An 18,735-nucleotide genomic window follows, 5' to 3' on the forward strand; every position below is an offset into this window, starting at 1 on the left:
TCGTGTTATAATTTCATGTATTGACTCGTTCCATGACCATGGAGACTTGTCCTTAATTTGGTCCCACGGAACAATAAATAAATAAATTCTGTTGTTGACTGTAGTCAGTCCCCTTCAACTAGTACATCGTTATTTTCTTTCGTACTCTTAAGTCGAGTGAACGTATTCCGAATACTGCTTGAAGTGCTCTGTCAGATACATTGGCAAATGCTCCTCAAACTCTGTGGAGTACTCCATGTATCACTCTGTTTATTGCTTGTGCTGACATTAGCAGCTTGTGAGCCTAGACACTTGCACAATAACCCACAACGGCGGTTAAAACTGTTTCGTAATGCAGTCGCATTGTTTGTATTGACAGATTTGCTCATGGCAGCTTATAAGCCACTGAGCGACGGGATGGGTGTTTCTGATCCGCATACTGATTTCACGTAAGACCAAAACTTACCGAGCAGTCTTCTTCTGCCACTCCAGCGTTAGGCCGAGGGCCTGTACAGGTCTCGCCATCTCATCCTCGGTCTTCCCACACTTTTCTTGCCCCATGGTTTATAATCATTAATTAGGGGAAGCCCGCACCCAGTAGTTGAGTGGTCAGAGCGACAGAATGTCAATTCTAAGAGCCTGGGTTCGATTCCCGGTTGGGTCGGAGATTTTCCCCGTTGAGGCACTGGGTGTCGTGTTGTCCTAATCATCATCATTTCATCGCCATCGACGCGCAAGTTGCGGAAGTGGCGTCAAATCGAAAGACTCACCCGGCGAGCCGTCTACCCGACGGGAGGCCCTACTCACACGACTTACACATATAGCTCGGGAAGTCTCTGTGGTGACATCCGAAGTACATATTGTCTACATTTTTTTGTATCGGATTGGCTTTTGGGTTATTGGTTGGATTCCCAATTCTTTTCTTATTACCTCGTTTCTGATTTTTGTCTTCCCTAGTCACCCTTTCACAGATCTGAGAAATTTAATTTCTTTTGTCTCTAGTTGCCGTAATAAGTCTGTTTCTCAGTGTCCAACTTTCTGCCTCTTGTAGTAAAGTAGGAATTGCCATGACTTCATAAAATTTAAGTTGTGTCTCTTTCCTTGTTTTATCCTTTAGTGTTCTCCTTATTGTGGTACATATATGCTTGCAAGTATTATTTATCTTCTGTGTGTCCAAACATTGATCACATGAAATCTCACATCCTAAATAAATGTCATGGGATACCTGTTCCATCGGTTCATTATTGAGGACTATTTTTGTTCGTATGGGGCGAATACTTAGAAAGGCCAAAGTTTTAGTTTTATTTATAGGTTCAGTCAGACTGTAGCTTGCGCCTGTCTCATTTAGTTTATGTAATGCCAATTTTTATTTTTCTTCGATGTCTTGTGTGATAACTTGATCACCTGTGAATAACACCGTGTTGATATATTTATTCCTCCCAATATTTATGCCTGATGGTGTTCTCTCTCTTTTTCATTCTCTGATCATGTCATCCATATAGATATAGGATAATTCTGGTGAGAAGCTGCACCCTTGTTTCACTCCTTGATTTGTTTTTATTTCAAGTGTTACCTCTTTACCCGTGCCAATTCTAATTATGGTGTTGATATATAGGCTTTATGCGACATAGATCAGGTGTTTAGGGATTCCTCATTTTTCCATTACTGCCCATAGTTTATCTCTGTGAATTGTGTCAAATTTCCAGATTAAATTCTCGTCTCTTTTGAATTATCTGTTTCAGTGCAAAAACATCTTCTGTGAATGATCTTCCCTTGAAGGAAACCTGCCTGTTCCTCCATTGTAATCATTTGCCGCCTTTCGTTTATTATTTTGCTGTAGATTATGTAAGCAGTTAGATGTATTACTTCTTTCGCATATCTGATATACTGAAATGATCTTCGCTATTTTCAATTGCCCTCGTATCTCATATTTTACCCAGCACATCTTAAAGAGCTGTAGCATGCTTCACTATTCAAGATTAAATCTAACTTTGGCACAAAAAGGGGTGAATTATACTGGCACTAAAGTCTTTGGTCACTTACCAAGTAGTATCAAAAGTCTGACAGATAACCAACAAGTATTTAAGAAGAAATTAAAAGAATTTCTGAATGACAACTCCTTCTACTCCATAGATGAATTTTTAGATATAAATTAAGAAAAAAAATATAAAAAAAATTAAAAAAATAAATAAATAAAAATAAAAAAAACACAAAAAAATAAAGTTGTTATATTAACTTAAGTATGTTGTTAAATTAACCTAATTATGTCATGTATTGGAAAATTCGACTCGTTACACATCATTACGAAATATCGTATTCATGATCCATGGAACTAGTATTAATCTAATCTAATCTAATCTAATCTAAGAAAATTTCCCCGTGTTTAATCAATTCGGTATTTATTCCATCTAGTCCTGGTGATTATCGGTTTTTCATTCTTTTTCAGGTGAAAATCCACGGAAACGAGCTCCAGCAGATCATGTTATGCACACAAACGTTTCGTTTTTGCAGTGTCTGCGCAGGTATTATTTGCGATTATGTAGCAGGTTATTTGCGACGTGTCGAAGGAGCATATCTCGCGAATAGTGCAGGGACTAGTCAGTTGGGCGCTATGTGGGGGACTGCTGAATTGGAGGCTTAGTAAAGAATACACCTCCTTTGTTTTTTCGACATGTTACCGCATATTAACCTTCGTCTGATAACATTACTGAGCAATGCATGGAGATTGCCCGGCACCCTAGAAGCAAGAAGCAGTACTACGGCAAGAATTATAAAGAACTGAGACGATAAGTGCTACACAGAACCGAAACCTTACCAGATCTTTCTGAGCAATGCGGTCGATTTCCGTTTGACAGCTTGCAGGCCCATGTTTATCTGTCGGACGATACACAGTCTCGTCCTGGTATTGAGACAACAACAAAGCCCATCTTTGCAATTCTTGGGCAGTTAGTACATGAACCGTCTTCATCGGATGAAACAAGGGCTGCAATGGCTTGTAATCCGTTACTATGTAGAATTTTCTGCCATACAAATAATGGTGGAATTTGGTGACACTATACACAATAACCAATGCCTCTTTCTCTATTTGTGAATAGTTATACAGAGCTTTGGACAACATTTTTTTGCGAAAGCAATAGGTCTGTCTTTATCACTAAATCTGTGCAAAAGCACTGCACTGAGTCCGTAAGAGGAAACGTCAACTTGCAACACAACTGGTTTGTCAGGATCAAACTGAACCAATCATCGATCACTGAGCAATGCATCTATCGTTAGCAGTTGAGGCGTCTAAGCGGGGGGGGGGGGGGGGGGGGGGGGGGGGGGTTGCTCATTTCGGAATAGGTAAATACAATAAACAGACAAGACAAGCAATAAAAATAAGCACGCAAACAAAGAAAATTCCTGCAACGCCCACCTGAAAACACTGAACAGAAAAAATCTGTAAGAGATACTGTTCAAATGGTTCGAATGGCTCTAAGCACTATGGGACTTAACATCTGAGGTCATCAGTCCCCTAGTCTTAGAACTACTTAAACCTAACTAACCTAAGGACATAACACACAGCCATGCCGGACGCAGGATTCGAACCTGCGACCGTAGCAGCAGCGCGGTTCCGCACTGAAGCGCCTAGAACCGCTCAACGGCCGGCAGAGATACTGTTAAAACATGTAAACACACCTCTGCGAAGAAAAGACAAGGTAGAATTAAAGCGTCAGCAGAACACAAAAGCCCACGACAAAAGAAAACTGTGGCACCCAGGCTGTCAGGTTGTCGCTATTCTTGTAGCTCGGGGTTCGTTCACCTCTTCGTCGCTAAATATATGGTGTCTAGGAAGGTAGACAAACAATTCAAACAAGTCGTATTAATGAGTTTTATTACAAAAAGAAAAGTTACAGTACTTAACTTTTGCTATTACACAGATGTGTCGCAAGGTTCAAATGGCTCTGAGCACTATGGAACTTAACATCTATGGTCAACAGTCCCCTAGAACTTAGAACTACTTAAACCTAACTAACCTAAGGACATCACACAACACCCAGTCATCACGAGGCAGAGAAAATCCCTGACCCGCCGGGAATCGAACCCGGGAGTGGGAAGCGAGAACGCTACGGCACGACCACGAGCTGCGGACTGTGTTGCTAGCAAAGGGCGACATACAAAATAAGCTACCTTCTTCAGTATAGACAGCCAACGGCCTTGCCGAAGTGGTAACACCGATTCCCGTCAGATCACCGAAGTTAAGCGCAGTCGGGCTGAGCTAGCACTTGGATGGGTGACCATTGGGTCTGCCGGGCGCTGTTGGCAAGTGGGGTGCACTCAGCCCTTGTGAGGCAAACTGAGGAGCTACTTGATTGAGAAGTAGCGCCTCCGGTCTCGGAAATTGACTTACGAACGGTGTGCTGACCACATGCCCCTCCATATCCGCATCCAGTGACGCCTATGGGTTGAGGATGACACGGCGGCCGGTCGGTACCGTCGGGCCTTCATGGCCTGTTCGGGAGGAGTTTAGTTTAGTTTCTTCAGCATACACGATTACAAGTCTGTGTTACATAGAAAGTACAAGCGAAATGAATAGAGTTGACGCCGCCATACAAGTGCCTACTCTTGAAGCTGCTGTTGAACTGGCCGTCACCAGTTGGTCAGGCGCCTATGTCCTCTCCACATAGGGGCCGCTGCTATCGCGTTATCGTCCTGGAGAGAGGTCGGTTAGCCTGCGGTTGACTGACGTCTTCTGACAGTCTTTGCTTGTCTATCGTTCCCGACTGGCGTGCCGGCGCTCGATTTTACGCCGTAACATTTCCACTGTATTGTCCGCCAAAAAAAGTGAAGCACTCAGACGACATGGTCGGATGTCAATGTGACCTCATTTCTCTCTGACATGGGAAAAGGCCGCCAGAGCGCATTAGTATTTCTAGTGTTAAATGATGTTACTAGGCTTCGTGGAGTATATGTGTTGTTGTTGTTGTTGTGGTCTTCAGTCGAGAGACTGGTTTGATGCAGCTCTCCACGTTACTCTATCCTGTGCAAGCTTCTTTATCTCCCAGTACCTACTGCAACCTACTTCCTTCTGAATCTATTTAGTGTATTCATTTCTTGGTCTCCCTCTTCGATTTTTACCCTCCACGCTGCCCTCCAATACTAAATTGGTGATCCCTGTGTCTCAGGACATGTCCTACCAACCAATCCCTTCTTCTAGTCAAGTTGTGCAACAAGCTCCTCTTCTCCCCAATCCTATTCAATACCTCGTCATTAGTTATGTGATCTACCCATCTAATCTTCAGCATTCCTCTGTAGCACCACATTTCGAAAGCTTCTATTCTCCTCTTGTCCAAACTATTTATCGTCCATGTTTCACTTCCATACATGGCTGCACTCCATACAAATACTTTCAGAAATGGCTTCCTGACACTTAAATCTATACTCGATGTTAACAAATTTCTCTTCTTGAGAAACGGTTTCCTTGCCATTGTCAGTCTAAATCTTATATCCTCTCTACTTCGACCACCATTAGTTATTTTGCTCCCCAAATAGCAAAACTCATTTACTACTTTAAGCGTCCGATTTCCTAATCTAATTCCCTCAGCATCACCCGACTTAACTCGACCACATTCCATTATCCTCGTTTTGCTTTTGTTGATGTTCATCTTTATCCTCCTTTCAAGACACTGTCCATTCCGTTCAACTGCTCTTCCAGATCCTTTGCTGTCTCAGACAGAATTACAACGTCATCAGCGAAGTGGAGTATATATGAGGCCTTAACAGTATCTGATGTTGAGTGATCACTGTGAAGGATACCGTCGTGTGAGACAGCATTATGAACACCTGACTAAGTTTGAAGGATGCCTCATTGCGGCTCATATTAACACTGAGCATGTAGAGGCAATTTGGTCACACCACCTGTTACGTCGTTGACTTCAAGTGGCAGATTTTTTTATAGCAACACTGATTTCAGCCATTATGAGCTGACAGCCAACGTCAGTGTTAGTGTATTTTAGGTATGAATAAATAATCTAACACGACGCAAAACCTTTCTTTTATTCATTGACAACATAAAATTGAAGAGAATATTAAAGCTGAAGAGACACCATGGACCTACGCCCCTAGAGTATATGACGATATCGCCGGTCTTAAATATAAGTATGTGTACGAAAGTTGTGGGTTTGGTGATCCATATGTTTAGATTCATGAAGGCTCATATATTGGAAAGTAAATCTGAGAAAGATCCAAAGATGTATTTGTGATTTAGAGAGTAGGATACAGTGTGCTGCGCCAGATTTTTGAGTTGGCTCAGTGGATGAGAAACTGCGTCGGGAAGACGAGAAGGGCTGGGAAACAGATGAGCTGTTGTGGGACGTGAGTTGTGGTGAGCTAGCGGGTGGGGGAGGCGAGACGAAGAGCGCGCGCTTTCCTGGAATGGCGGCGCCGCTCTGTGTGCGGCAGGCTTTGAACGGCTGATTCCCACCGGCTGACGACGGGACGGAAAGGAACGTCACAGCATTCCACAGTGCGTTTCAAACGGCGGTATTCACACAGGCCCTCAACGGGACTAAAGGGGACGTCAAGGATTATCGGGAAGTAAGTTTCGTGTTTCACTTTGACGGGAAGAAGGAAAACGAGAGAGCGGCAGAGGCATCGTCAGCTAACACCAGAAGCTAATCTTTTGTGTCTTCTTTATCATACAATAAGTGGCACAACAAAATGATTACAGTCCACAAATAGTCACTCAACCATAGAATAAACACACCAAACCAGGACAATCTACGATACGAAAAGGAATAACGCTCGTAAGAGAAATACCAGTTAATCCAAAATTTACATGTATACCAGCTACGTATCAAGGAAAGATATCTAACAAAATTAAGTAACTATTAAAACACGCAAATCTAAGATTTGCATACCAAACTATATCACAATTTGAAGCGGATAAAAACATACTCACCAGTACACTCAACCAGGGAATATGCGAAGTTCAATGCCAGGACTGCGGTAAATTCTATATAGGTCAGACGGAAAGACACCTCTGCATCAGATACGTTAAAGACAGCGACAACAATCCACCTACTTTCATCGGTCACCTTTAAACCGAATAGTACACAGTACGATAGATAATACAGAACAAGCTCCACAAATTTTACACACACATTTCACATCGTAATACGAAACGACTGCTAACGAGCAATTCGATACGAAACAAACAACACATTGAATACTTTACTAAAACTATCCATCAGGAAAACGGATAGACGCATAGAAACATACAATACGAGATAGCCATACATTACATTATAGCTAAATTCACAACTAGATATAAAGTCGAACAAACACTAATGTAACCAAACAGTATGGCTGGAAAAGCTGTCAATAAGCAGATAGAAAGACGCACAAACGAAAATTAAAAGAACGTATATCACAAAAATAACGAGAAAGAAATGTTTAATTCCATTTATAATTGAATACAAACGAATACATAAGACTAAACGCAACCTGTATCGAAATTCGTCAATGAAGACAGATTACAATGACACTATCCAGAGATTTCATATGGACACGTAAATAATAAGTAAAATAAGTAATAACTAAGAACATAGGGCTACCAAAATTTGTAAATAATAACAAGTGTTAAAAAATTTGTACAGTTATAAAAAATATACTGAAATAGATGTAACTCACGGAAAAAGAAAGAGGATAACAGTAGCGAAGATCAGTACTCACATAACAGGAATGATAAAGAGAACTGCCTTAACCATACAATATCTATGGATTATTTGTCAAATAAGCTGTCACGAAAATACTGATATAAAGAATACAATCTGACAGCTACATAAAGTAACAACCATTACTATTACAATAACACCAAAGGAACGTAATCAGCAAGTAAAAAGACAGTGGTTCCAATGGCTCTGAGCACTATGGGACTTAACAACTTAGGTCATCAGTCACCTAGAACTTAGAACTACTTAAACCTAACTAACCTAAGGACATCACACACATCCATGCCCGAGGCAGGATTCGAACCTGCGACCGTAGCAGTCTCGCGGTTCCGGACTGCAGCGCCTAGAACCGCACGACCACCGAGGCCGGCGTGCAACAGACAGTGACAGAACCACCGATATAGCATGGACGTCAAAACCATCAGAGATCTGCAAAAATGTATAGTAATGAAATGCATTTAATAATTCCTATAAAATTAGAAACAATGTACCAAAATTATGTGCAGTTTACTTACAGAAGACCTGATGATGACGACACAGCCGAAACAGGCCTATTCTAAAACTAAGAGCAATTAAACTTAGCAGAATACTTGCAATTATAATTACACAGTGCCCTTTAAAGGCATGTGCAATGCAGCGGGCCTAGAAGAACATAAATTTCGATTTTAATGGTTGTTTGCTTTATTTTCGTAACTCTTCGTGAGGATATTTTTGCTAAACGTGTCCTTCCACCAAAGAGGCCAAGTAGCTGAAGGCGGAAAACAATTTAGGTTTTACAATACTTGGACGAGCGGAAAACTTACACTGTGCATTAATTAGAACGTAAATATAGAAAACAATTCCCATTAGAAGATATCTTTTACAGTGAAAAAGGCAGCTCTGTTGAACGAGTAAAGTACAGTTATTTTCGACATTATTCCGTATAGTTGAACTTCGTTTATTGACACTAGGTGGGATTATAGCTCATACGGATTATCGAAAATCCGGACAATCCGAAAATTCAGAGAAAACGTAGAATCATATGCATTATTTGATCAAAAGTATGCAGGCACCCTTATATAATGCTAAATTGAACACTAGATGTCACGGGAGACGGACCTGCTAGTATTGTAAGTAGGCTGTTTAGGTTTTTATGTTGATAACGCCACATAGCGCTCTGTATGAAAATCACTGACTGTGCTGTGTGCAGTCTGTGGGTGGTTTGCTATGTTGGAATATCTGCCATTGTAGTGTTGGGTAGTTGGATGTGAAAGCTGCGTAGCGTTGCGAAGTTTCTCATGTTATAAAATTGTAATTGACACCAGTTCATCAAATTAAGTAACTTGTAAGCATTCATTTCAGTGCACACATTTCTGTTGGTCATGATATATGCACAATATATGAGAAGTTAAAAAAAGGGGACTGTTAGTGTTTGCATTAATTCAGCAAGGGACTGGTAAACAACATTGCTGGTTCTAACGACAATTCCAAAACGTTTGAGTGCACAAGTGACGGTTTATGGTCTTGCTACATAACCCGCAAGACTCTTCGATGGTGATTGTGCACCCGCACAGTCGCAATAGATGGCTGCTGGCAATCTCTACAAGGATTGCAGTGGGTCTGCACCTTTGATGGCCCACAAATACCATTATTTCTACAAGGACTGCAGTGGGTCTGCAACTCTGGTGGCCCACCAATACCATAATCGCTACCAGGACTACAGTGGGTCTGCTCTGTGATGACCTACCTACCAATATTCTTCAAAACTTCGACTGACTCTGCTGTGGGTTTGTTCTGTTGTGGCCCATTACCTGTCTGCATGTCAAGAGTCAGCACTGTCTTTCGGTTGGAAGGACAACACCACTTCTTCAAGACTGCATGGAAATCCACTACTTATGTGTGCATTTTCTTTTACTACTCAGACTTTGAGAAAAAAGCTGTAATTACTACTGTGATGAATGAGCATGACTGTCTTTATGGACTGTGAAGATAATTTTTGCTTTTGACCAACAGCGTATCAATAAATGTGTGCATTTGATATCTTTGTTATTGTAATTATGAAAAAAATTTGTTCAAATCTTTATTGGGCACTGCCCAAAACAATTTGTAAAATTTTTTGTGGGGAGCATGGGGGCTATGTAAGTAGGTTGTTTAGGTTTTTATGTTGGTAACGCCACATAGCGCTCTGTATGAAAATCACTGACTGTGCTGTGTGCAGTCTGTGGCTGGTTTGCATTGTTGGAATATCTGCTATTGTAGTGTTGGGCAGTCGGATGTGAACAGCGCGTAGTGTAGGTGATCCGCCAGCAGTGGTGGATGTGGGGAGAGAGATGGCAGAATTTTGAGAGCGGACGATCTGGACAGGTGTCCATCAGAAAGAGTAAATTAGTAATGTGTCCGGAAACGCTTACTTTCCTTGTTAGAGCTCATTTTATTACTTCTCTTCAAATCACATTAATCATGGAATGGAAACACACAGCAACATAACGTACCAGCGTGTCTTCAAACACTTTGTCACAGGAAATGTTCAAAATGTCCTCCGTTAGCGAGGATACATGCATCCACCCTCCGTCGCATGGAATTCCTGATGCGCTGATGCAGGCCTGGAGAACGGCGTATTGTATCACAGCCGTCCACGATACGAGCACGAAGAGTCTCTACATTTGGGACCGGGGTTGCGTAGACAAGAGCTTTCAAATGCCCCCATAAATGAAAGTCAAGAGGGTTGAGGTCAGGAGAGCGTGGAGGCCACGGAATTGGTCCGCCTCTACTAATCCCTCGGTCACCGAATCTGTTGTTGAGAAGCGTACGAATACTTCGACTGAAATGTGCAGGAGCTCCATCGTGCATGAACCACATGTTGTGTCGTACTTGTGAAGGCACATGTTCTAGCAGCACAGGTAGAGTATCCCGTATGAAATCATAATAACGTGCTCCATTGAGCGTAGGTGGAATAACGAAACTAAAATGAGCTCTAACATGGAAATTAAGCGTTTCTGGACACATGTCCACATTCATCTTTTCTTTATTTGTGTGTGAGGAATGTTTCCTGAAAGTTTGGCCGTACCTTTTTGTAACACCCTATATATATATATATATGATGACTTTTGAACATTATTAATGTAAATATATTATTTGTTCTCCATCAAAATCTTTCATTTGCTAACTACGCAAAAAATGGTTCAAATGGCTCTGAGCACTATGGCACTTAACATCTGAGGTCATCAGTCCCCTAGAACTTACAACTATTTAAACCTAACTAACCTAAGGACATCACACACATCCATGCCCGAGGCAGGATTCGAACCTACGACCGTAGCAGTCGCGCGGTTCCGGACTGAAGCGCCTAGAACCGCTCGGCCACCGCGGCCGGCCTAACTATGCATATCAGTAGTTAGTGCCTTCAGTAGTTAGAATCGTTATTTGGCAGTATCGGCGCTCGCTGTATTGCAGTAGCTCGAGTAACGAAGATTTTTGTGAGGTAATGGATTCATGAAAGGTATTGGCTATTGTTAGTCAGAGCCACTCTTTTGTAGGGATTATTGAAAGTCAGATTGCGTTGCGCTAAAAATATTGTGTGTCAGTTTAGTGTTGATCAGAATAAGTAAAGAGAGAAATGTCTGAGTACGTTCAGTTTTGCTCAGCTGTTTGCAAATCAAATGACGTAGAGGTTTTCCAGCACTGGAATTTATTAATTTTTCTAAGGGGATGTTACAGTATGAAAGGAGACGGGGAGTATTCAGTTATCAGTGGAGTACCAGTAACACCAGAATGGATCTCTCAGTAAATCACCGTGTCTTTGAACGTGGACTAGTCATTGGATGTCACCAGAGTAACAGGTCGATCAGACATATTTCATCCTTACTCAAGCTCCCCAAGTCGACTGTTTGCGACGTGCCTGTTCAGCGGGAACACAAAGAAACAGCCACAGACAAACGATGAGCATGCACACCTCATGCAATGGCGGACAGGGACCGCCTCAAGCGCTACGGAGGATGGTCGTGAAAAATAACATGAAATCACCGGCCGGCATCATTCGTTAGTTTCCTTGTGGTACCAGCAGTCCTGCCAGTACAATAAGTCTGTGTAGAGCAGGGCTTCACAACATACGTGCTCGCGGAGCAAGCTGTGAGCAGCAAGGCGCGAGCACGGAGCAGCGCGAGCACGCTACCCCCACTACCAGACCAGAGCGGAGAGTGGGGAGAGTCACGTGGGGCACACAACAGCTGCCGCCAGTCAATGTAAATCCACGGCCACCTGCAGGGATATCACTCACGAATTATTACTGCGACAAATGAAACAAATAAAGGAGAATGTACACATGCCACATAATTTTATTAGCTTAGTGTATGCCTCTACATTCGCATTAATTTGTGAACTGTTACACAATAAAAGGTGTCACTGAAGTGTGGGATTCTCGGTTATCTTGTACTTTTTGCCCTTTACAATTGCGTCTATGTTCGGAGTAATTGTTCTTGTGCATTTTAGGCGCAGCGTGCAGATTAAATTTCGATCAGACAATGCGTTTCTCAGGCGCGTCTTGTTAAATTGCAGGGAACAGTTGTTCACAAACATACGTGGAACCGAACATTGATATTATTGTAGCCGCCAGTTTGTGCAAACGAGGAAATCTATCCTGAGGGAAGTGCCTGTAGAATTCCAAAATGTTTTTCTTGTTCTGAAATTTGTCTCTGTATTCTCTGTCACACTGCAGGTCAATAATTTCTAGTTGCAGCTCAGGACGAATCTCTTCAATATTCGCTGAATATGGAGAGGAGAACAGATCAAAATCACTGTCTAGTGCTGTCAGATCTTGAAAGCGCTGATCAACTAAACTACGTGAATAACGTTCACAGTCTTTGTGAACATCTTGCATGGATGATAATTTAGGAAAATGAGCTAGATTTCCTGTTTCCAGCTGACTCACCCAAAGTGTCAATTTCATTTTAAAAGCTCGTATTCGGTCTATGAAATGAGTAATTAGCAGATCTTTACCTTGTAGTAAAATGTTCAAAGCATTCAGATGGCTACTTAAATCTGCTAAGAACGCGAGATCACATTCAAACATGCGCGCGTTTCCTCTCCCTTCCCTCCCTCCCAGTAGGGAGGGACGTTGCACCTGCTCGCGAGCAAGTGCCTGAGCAGACGCGAGTACTCGCGCTCAAAACCGGCTAGTTGTTAAGCCCTGGTGTAGAGAATCGAAAATATTGGGGTACAATGGTCGAGTAGATTGGCAGAAGCCATACACTTCTGCAGTCAGTGCTAAGCAACATATGAGGCGGTGTTAAGAGATACGCCAATGGACAGTTGATGACCGGAAACAAGTATTTTTATAACCATTCAAAAAAGAAGTGTGGTATCAACGTTCGATACCACAGTTGTTAGGGGTTGCAGTTATCGACTGCGGTCCGCATTGGTATCGTTGGACCAGCGAGTCGCCACCAGCGCCTCTAGCGCCGCTCCGCGGCTTGTATCAAGTTTCTAGCGAGCTCTCGTCCACTCTTGCTCGGGACGTCAAGTACTAAAGCAGCATATCCTTCAGCTGATAGGTAGCAACCTCTAACAAGGAGCTTAGTCAAGTGTGGCATAAGTGAGGCATCAGTAGATAACTGTTTGCCGACCGGTGTGGCCGTGCGGTTCTAGGCGCTTCAGTCTGGAACCGTGTGGCCGCTACGGCCGCAGGTTCGAATCCTGCCTCGGGCATGGGTGTGTGTAATGTCCTAAGGTTAGTTAGGTTTAAGTAGTTCTAAGTTCTAGGGGACTGATGACCACAGATGTTAAGTCCCTTAGTGCTCAGAGCCATTTGAACCATTTTTCTGATATCTGTTTCTAATTATATGTATGCAGCCAAGAAGAATCCTGTACAACCAGTTAAGTACAATATATATTAATTTTTAGCAACGACTTCTAATTATTTTAGTCGTTTCAGATCCAGACCATGCAGCCAGCACTATCGACGTTACTGACAAACCTGCTATGATTTATATGTTTCCGTTTAGCATTGGCCACCAGTCAACGTTGGCGACGAATCATTCGTTGCCATCATAACACGAAGACCACACAAAATATTTTCTATTCAAGACAACCATTTTGAAAAGCCTTTGCTGCCATCTTCAGGTCTTAAACATCTTTTTGTAGTAAAACATGTTTTACTACAAAGCACTTAAAACGGATCGCCCTTCAATACTCTCATAATGAGAAAATTCAGTGGAAACGAGTAATTTAGAGCGACGAATCACGCTATATCACGTGCCATATCCTTGGAGAACTTTAACTGCCATCATGTGTACTGTCGACAATGAAGCACAGTGGAAGTGATGTTATTGTGTAGAGGTATTTATCGTAGTTTAGAGCGTGGCCTCCTAACTGCGTTTACGGAAACGCTAAATGCGGAAGGATATGAACACATTTGATAGCATTGTGTATTGCGTACAGTAGAAGAACAGTTAGGAGCATGACAATGAACGCCGGCCTGTGTGGACGGGCGGTTCTAGGCGCTTCAGTCTGGAACCACGCGGCTGCTAAGGTCGCAGGTTCGAATCCTGCCTCGGGCATGGATGTGTGCGATGTCCTTAGGTTAGTTAGGTTTACGTAGTTCTTAGTCTAGGGGACTGATGACTTCAGATGTTAAGTCCCGTAGTGCTTAGAGCCATTTGAACCATTTTTGACAATGAACAATGTCATAAAGCAGCGTCTACGATGCAACGGTTTGTGGACAATAAAAAAATGAAATGGTCGTGTGGCGCTATTGACCGGGACGCCCCGCCGAGGAAGTTTGGCTGCCGCGTGGAAGTTTTATTTCAGGTGACGCCACATTGTGCGACTAGCGCGTCGGTGATGATGAGGATAACACAACACCAAGTCCACGAGTGGAGAAGGTCTCCAGTCCGGCCGGGAATCGAACCCGGGCCCGCTACATGCTAGGCAAACACGTTACTACTCAGCTCCCTCTTTGTTATTTTTTTAAGTTGTCAATTGTCATTTACTAGCACCATATAACACATGTACAACAATTTTTACATTTCCCTTAAGTGACAATGAAACAACTGAGGGCCGCGCGGAGTGGCCGCTCTGTTTGAGGCGCCACGTTAACGGACTGCGCGGCCTGTCCCGCCGGAGGTTCGAGTCCTCCCTCGGGCATGGCTGTGTGTGCTGTCCTTCGCGTAAGTTAGTTTAAGTAGTGTGTAAGTCTAGGGACCGATGACCTCAGCAGTTTGCTCCCTTAGGAATTCACACACATTTGAACATTTTTTATTTATTTATTTATTTATTTTTGAGACAACAAAGGCAACAGAAATTTTACAGCACAAATTCTCATGAAAAAGGAATAAGATATTTCTTGAAGTTATCACTCGTCATTTATTACATCTCGACATCTTTCAATACACATTCTAGTACTTCCTTGTCCCTGTGAGACTGCTCCATCTTTAATTTTGGGCTGCTGGACCCTGCTTCAGTAAACTGAAAGTTTTCAGTGTTTATACTCAGTCTGACTGTGTCTGACCCAGGATGATCCATAAATTATGAAGGGTTACACTCTTTCAGTATTGCTTACAAATATCAACATGGTTTCTTTTCCTGTGTCGAGTTACAACCATTACTTCTTGACGGTATCTTCCCATATACGAGGTGCGGCAATAAAGTAATGAGACTGATGTGAAAAAAAATGTTGCTTACCGTTTTAGTCAAGTTTAGTGTTGTCTCCTTCAAAGTAGTTCCCTTCTGATTGCACACACTTTTTCCATCGCTTCTGCCATTGATGGTAACATTTCTGAAACTCATCTTCTGTAATATCCTCCCAGACCCTCGCATTATGTCCGCAGCTCGTGGTCGTCCGGTAGCGTTCTCGCCTCCCACGCCCGGTTCAAAAATGGTTCAAATGGCTCTGAGCACTATGGGACTTAACTGCTGTGGTCATCAGTCCCCTAGAACTTAGAACTACTTAAACCTAACTAACCTAAGGACATTACACACATCCATGCCCGAGGCAGGATTCGAACCTGCGACCGTAGCAGTCGCGCGGTTCCGGGCTGAGCGCCTAGAACCGCTAGACCACCGCGGCCGGCCCCACGCCCGGGTTCCCGGGTTCGATTCCCGGAGGGGTCAGGGATTTTCTCTGCCTCGTGATGGCTGGGTGTTGTGTGATGTCCTTAGGTTAGTTAGGTTTAAGTAGTTCTAAGTTCTAGGGGACTGATGACCGTAGATGTTAAGTCCCATAGTGCTCAGAGCCATTTGAACCATTTGAACCTCGCATTATGCTGTATAATCATAAGAATAATTCTAAACACTATTTCTTTCTTGTGTCATGGGGACTGCGACAGTAACATTCCTGAAAGGGGTTGGCCTACCTTGAATCACGATCTAAACCAATTCCTCCACAAGTATTCTTCCTCAGACATTTAGACACCTCATTGAAAGCGTCGCCAGTAGATCAAAACCCACATAAAGGTGAAGGGTGCACACAGCCTACATTAATGACTACTTATGTGTGTCTGGATTCCTTTGCTCATATACTACATACAAAATTACGAAAGAATACATGTACAATTTTGTTAACAGTAGTAGCATACCTGCGATGATAGTTGATGTCTTCTGCGTGTGTCAACAGAATAAACTAGCTCCCACATGATGTTTGTAAGCTTATATCAACATTAAAATTCTCCAGCAGAACAGGCCTCGGAGTGCGACCGCCGTTTCATCCTCAACCGCTAGGCCACACCGGACGTGGATACGGAGGGACGTGTGGCCAGCACACAGCTCTCCCGGCCTTTGTCAGTTTTCGTGACCGGAACCACGAACTCTGCCAGATAGTTCCTCAACTGGCTGAGGCTGAGTGCACCCCGCTTGCCAAACAGCGTTCGACACACCCACACAGTCACCTGTCCAGGTGCTAATCGAGCCCGACAGCGCTTAACTTCGGTGATATGACGGGAACCGGCTTTACCACTGCGGCAAGACCGTTGCAGTATCAACATTAAGGTAGTCCTTATTATTTCGAATTTCGTGTCTCTTCATACACACCCCCAATGTTTTTATTTTTTGTTTTAAGAAGGATTTTAAGATCTGTTTTATACAAGCTGAAGACGAGGAACCCATGCCGCAGTGGTCGAGAAGTTGCGTGGTCTCACTGCCTGTTATTTATTACTGCTTATGTATACGCTTGACTGATATCACACTCCAGAAGGGAGTTTTCACTCTGCAATGGATTGTATGCTGATGTGAAACTTCCTGGTAGATTAAAACTGTGTGCCGGGCCGAGAGCCGAACTCAGGACTTCTGCCTTTCGTGAGCAGGTCCTCGACCGATTGAGCTACCCGGGCATGACTCGTGATCCGTCCTCACAGCTTTACCTCCTTCCATTGCGGAGACATGCCTTATCCACAGCCTGGGTGATACTTCCAGAATGAAATGTTCACTATGCAGGGGAGTGATGAGTTCATTTCAGTCAAGAGTTTCTACGTGTTGAAGATGTTATGCACAGACGCAGATTTCTTAAATGCACTTAATTTTTTAAATTGCAAACACTCACTGTCTTTGTCTCAAGGAGACTACGAAAAATGTAATAGGTGACGTAATATGTTTGAATCCCCCTCGCCGGCCTGGGTGGCCGAGCGGTTCTAGGCGCTACAGTCTGGAACCGCGCGACCGCTACGGTCGCAGGGTCGAATCCTGCCTCGGGCATGGATGTGTGTGATGTCCTTAGGTTTAAGTAGTTCTAAGTTCTAGGGGACTGATGACCTCAGATGTTTAGTCCTTTAGTGCTCAGAGCCATTTGAACCCTTTTTTGAATCCCCCTCCCCCCTCCCCCAAACAAAGGAACTTTATTTAAGAAATCTGCGTCTATGCTTAACTTCGTCACAAACTCATGACTGAAGTGGATTCATCACTTCGCTTCAGAGTGTAAATTTCATTCTGGAAATTCCCGCAGGCTGTGGATAAGCCATGTCTCGGCAATACCCTTTCTTCTAGGAATGCCAGTCTTGCAAGTTTCGCAGGAGAGCTTCTGTGAAGATCGTAAGGTAGGAGATGAGATATGGAAGAAGTAAAGCTGTGACGACGGGTCGTGAGTCGTGTTGAGTAAGTGAGACGATAGAGCACTTCCCACGAACGGCAAAGGTCCTGAGTTCAGATACACAGATTCAGTAATAAAGAACACGCAGTGACTTGACCCAACTTTCGGCCACTGCGGCATGGGTTCCTCGTCTTCAGTTTCAACAAAGTAAGTCCTACAATTCTTTACAAAACAAAAAGAAAAGAACACGGTAATGCTCGTAAAGAAACACGAAATTCGAAAAAATAAAGACCACCATAATTAACAAACACCATTTCCAAGGACGGTACTAACAGAGTAGTACAATTTCCATTGATATTTCGGCAGTACAAAGATAAATGAGTCACATGTTGTACAACACAATTTAGTCAGCTTGTGACTTATTTCTGTAAATTTAGCTTGGGAGTCTTACACAGAATGGGACTGAAAAATGTGAACAAGTAAAACATGTAAAATGAAACTGGAGGCATCTGAAGCTGTAACGCCACAACCCTGGCAAGACGCATCGGGATGCATTAACGAAGAAAGATACCCAGATAATTATAAACCGCTTCATATCATTGCAGATTCCGGAGTCATTTTTGATGCCTAACTCGCTGGTGAACTTTTAATCACGTCATTTTTTTTTTTCGGCGTTCCCCAAACAGTAAATGCAAATTTATCCCCGATTAGGAACTCAGAGAGAAGGAAGACCGTATCATATTTCTGCCATACTGAAGAACAGTATGCCGGATCTAAAGTCACTTGTGGTCATCTTGATTGGATTTGATTATATGCTCAACATGGGGGCAATAATTAAATTCGGATGAAAAATCCAAATGGCTGCTCTTCTTCCTAGAGGAGGGGTGGTGCTACGAAAACGGCTCAGTTTCGACGGTTGGAGTCAAGGCAGGGTGGGAAACCTCTGTGGTCAAAAGACGCTGTCTGCTCTATTAAGTCCAAGCAGGCAGCCCAGGTCGGGAGCACACCAGTGTGCGGAATTCAGAAGCCATGAAACTTTAGAACGCAACCGCCCTT

This window comes from Schistocerca cancellata, chromosome 8 (genome assembly GCF_023864275.1).
Source record: "Schistocerca cancellata isolate TAMUIC-IGC-003103 chromosome 8, iqSchCanc2.1, whole genome shotgun sequence".
NCBI lineage: Eukaryota > Metazoa > Arthropoda > Insecta > Orthoptera > Acrididae > Schistocerca > Schistocerca cancellata.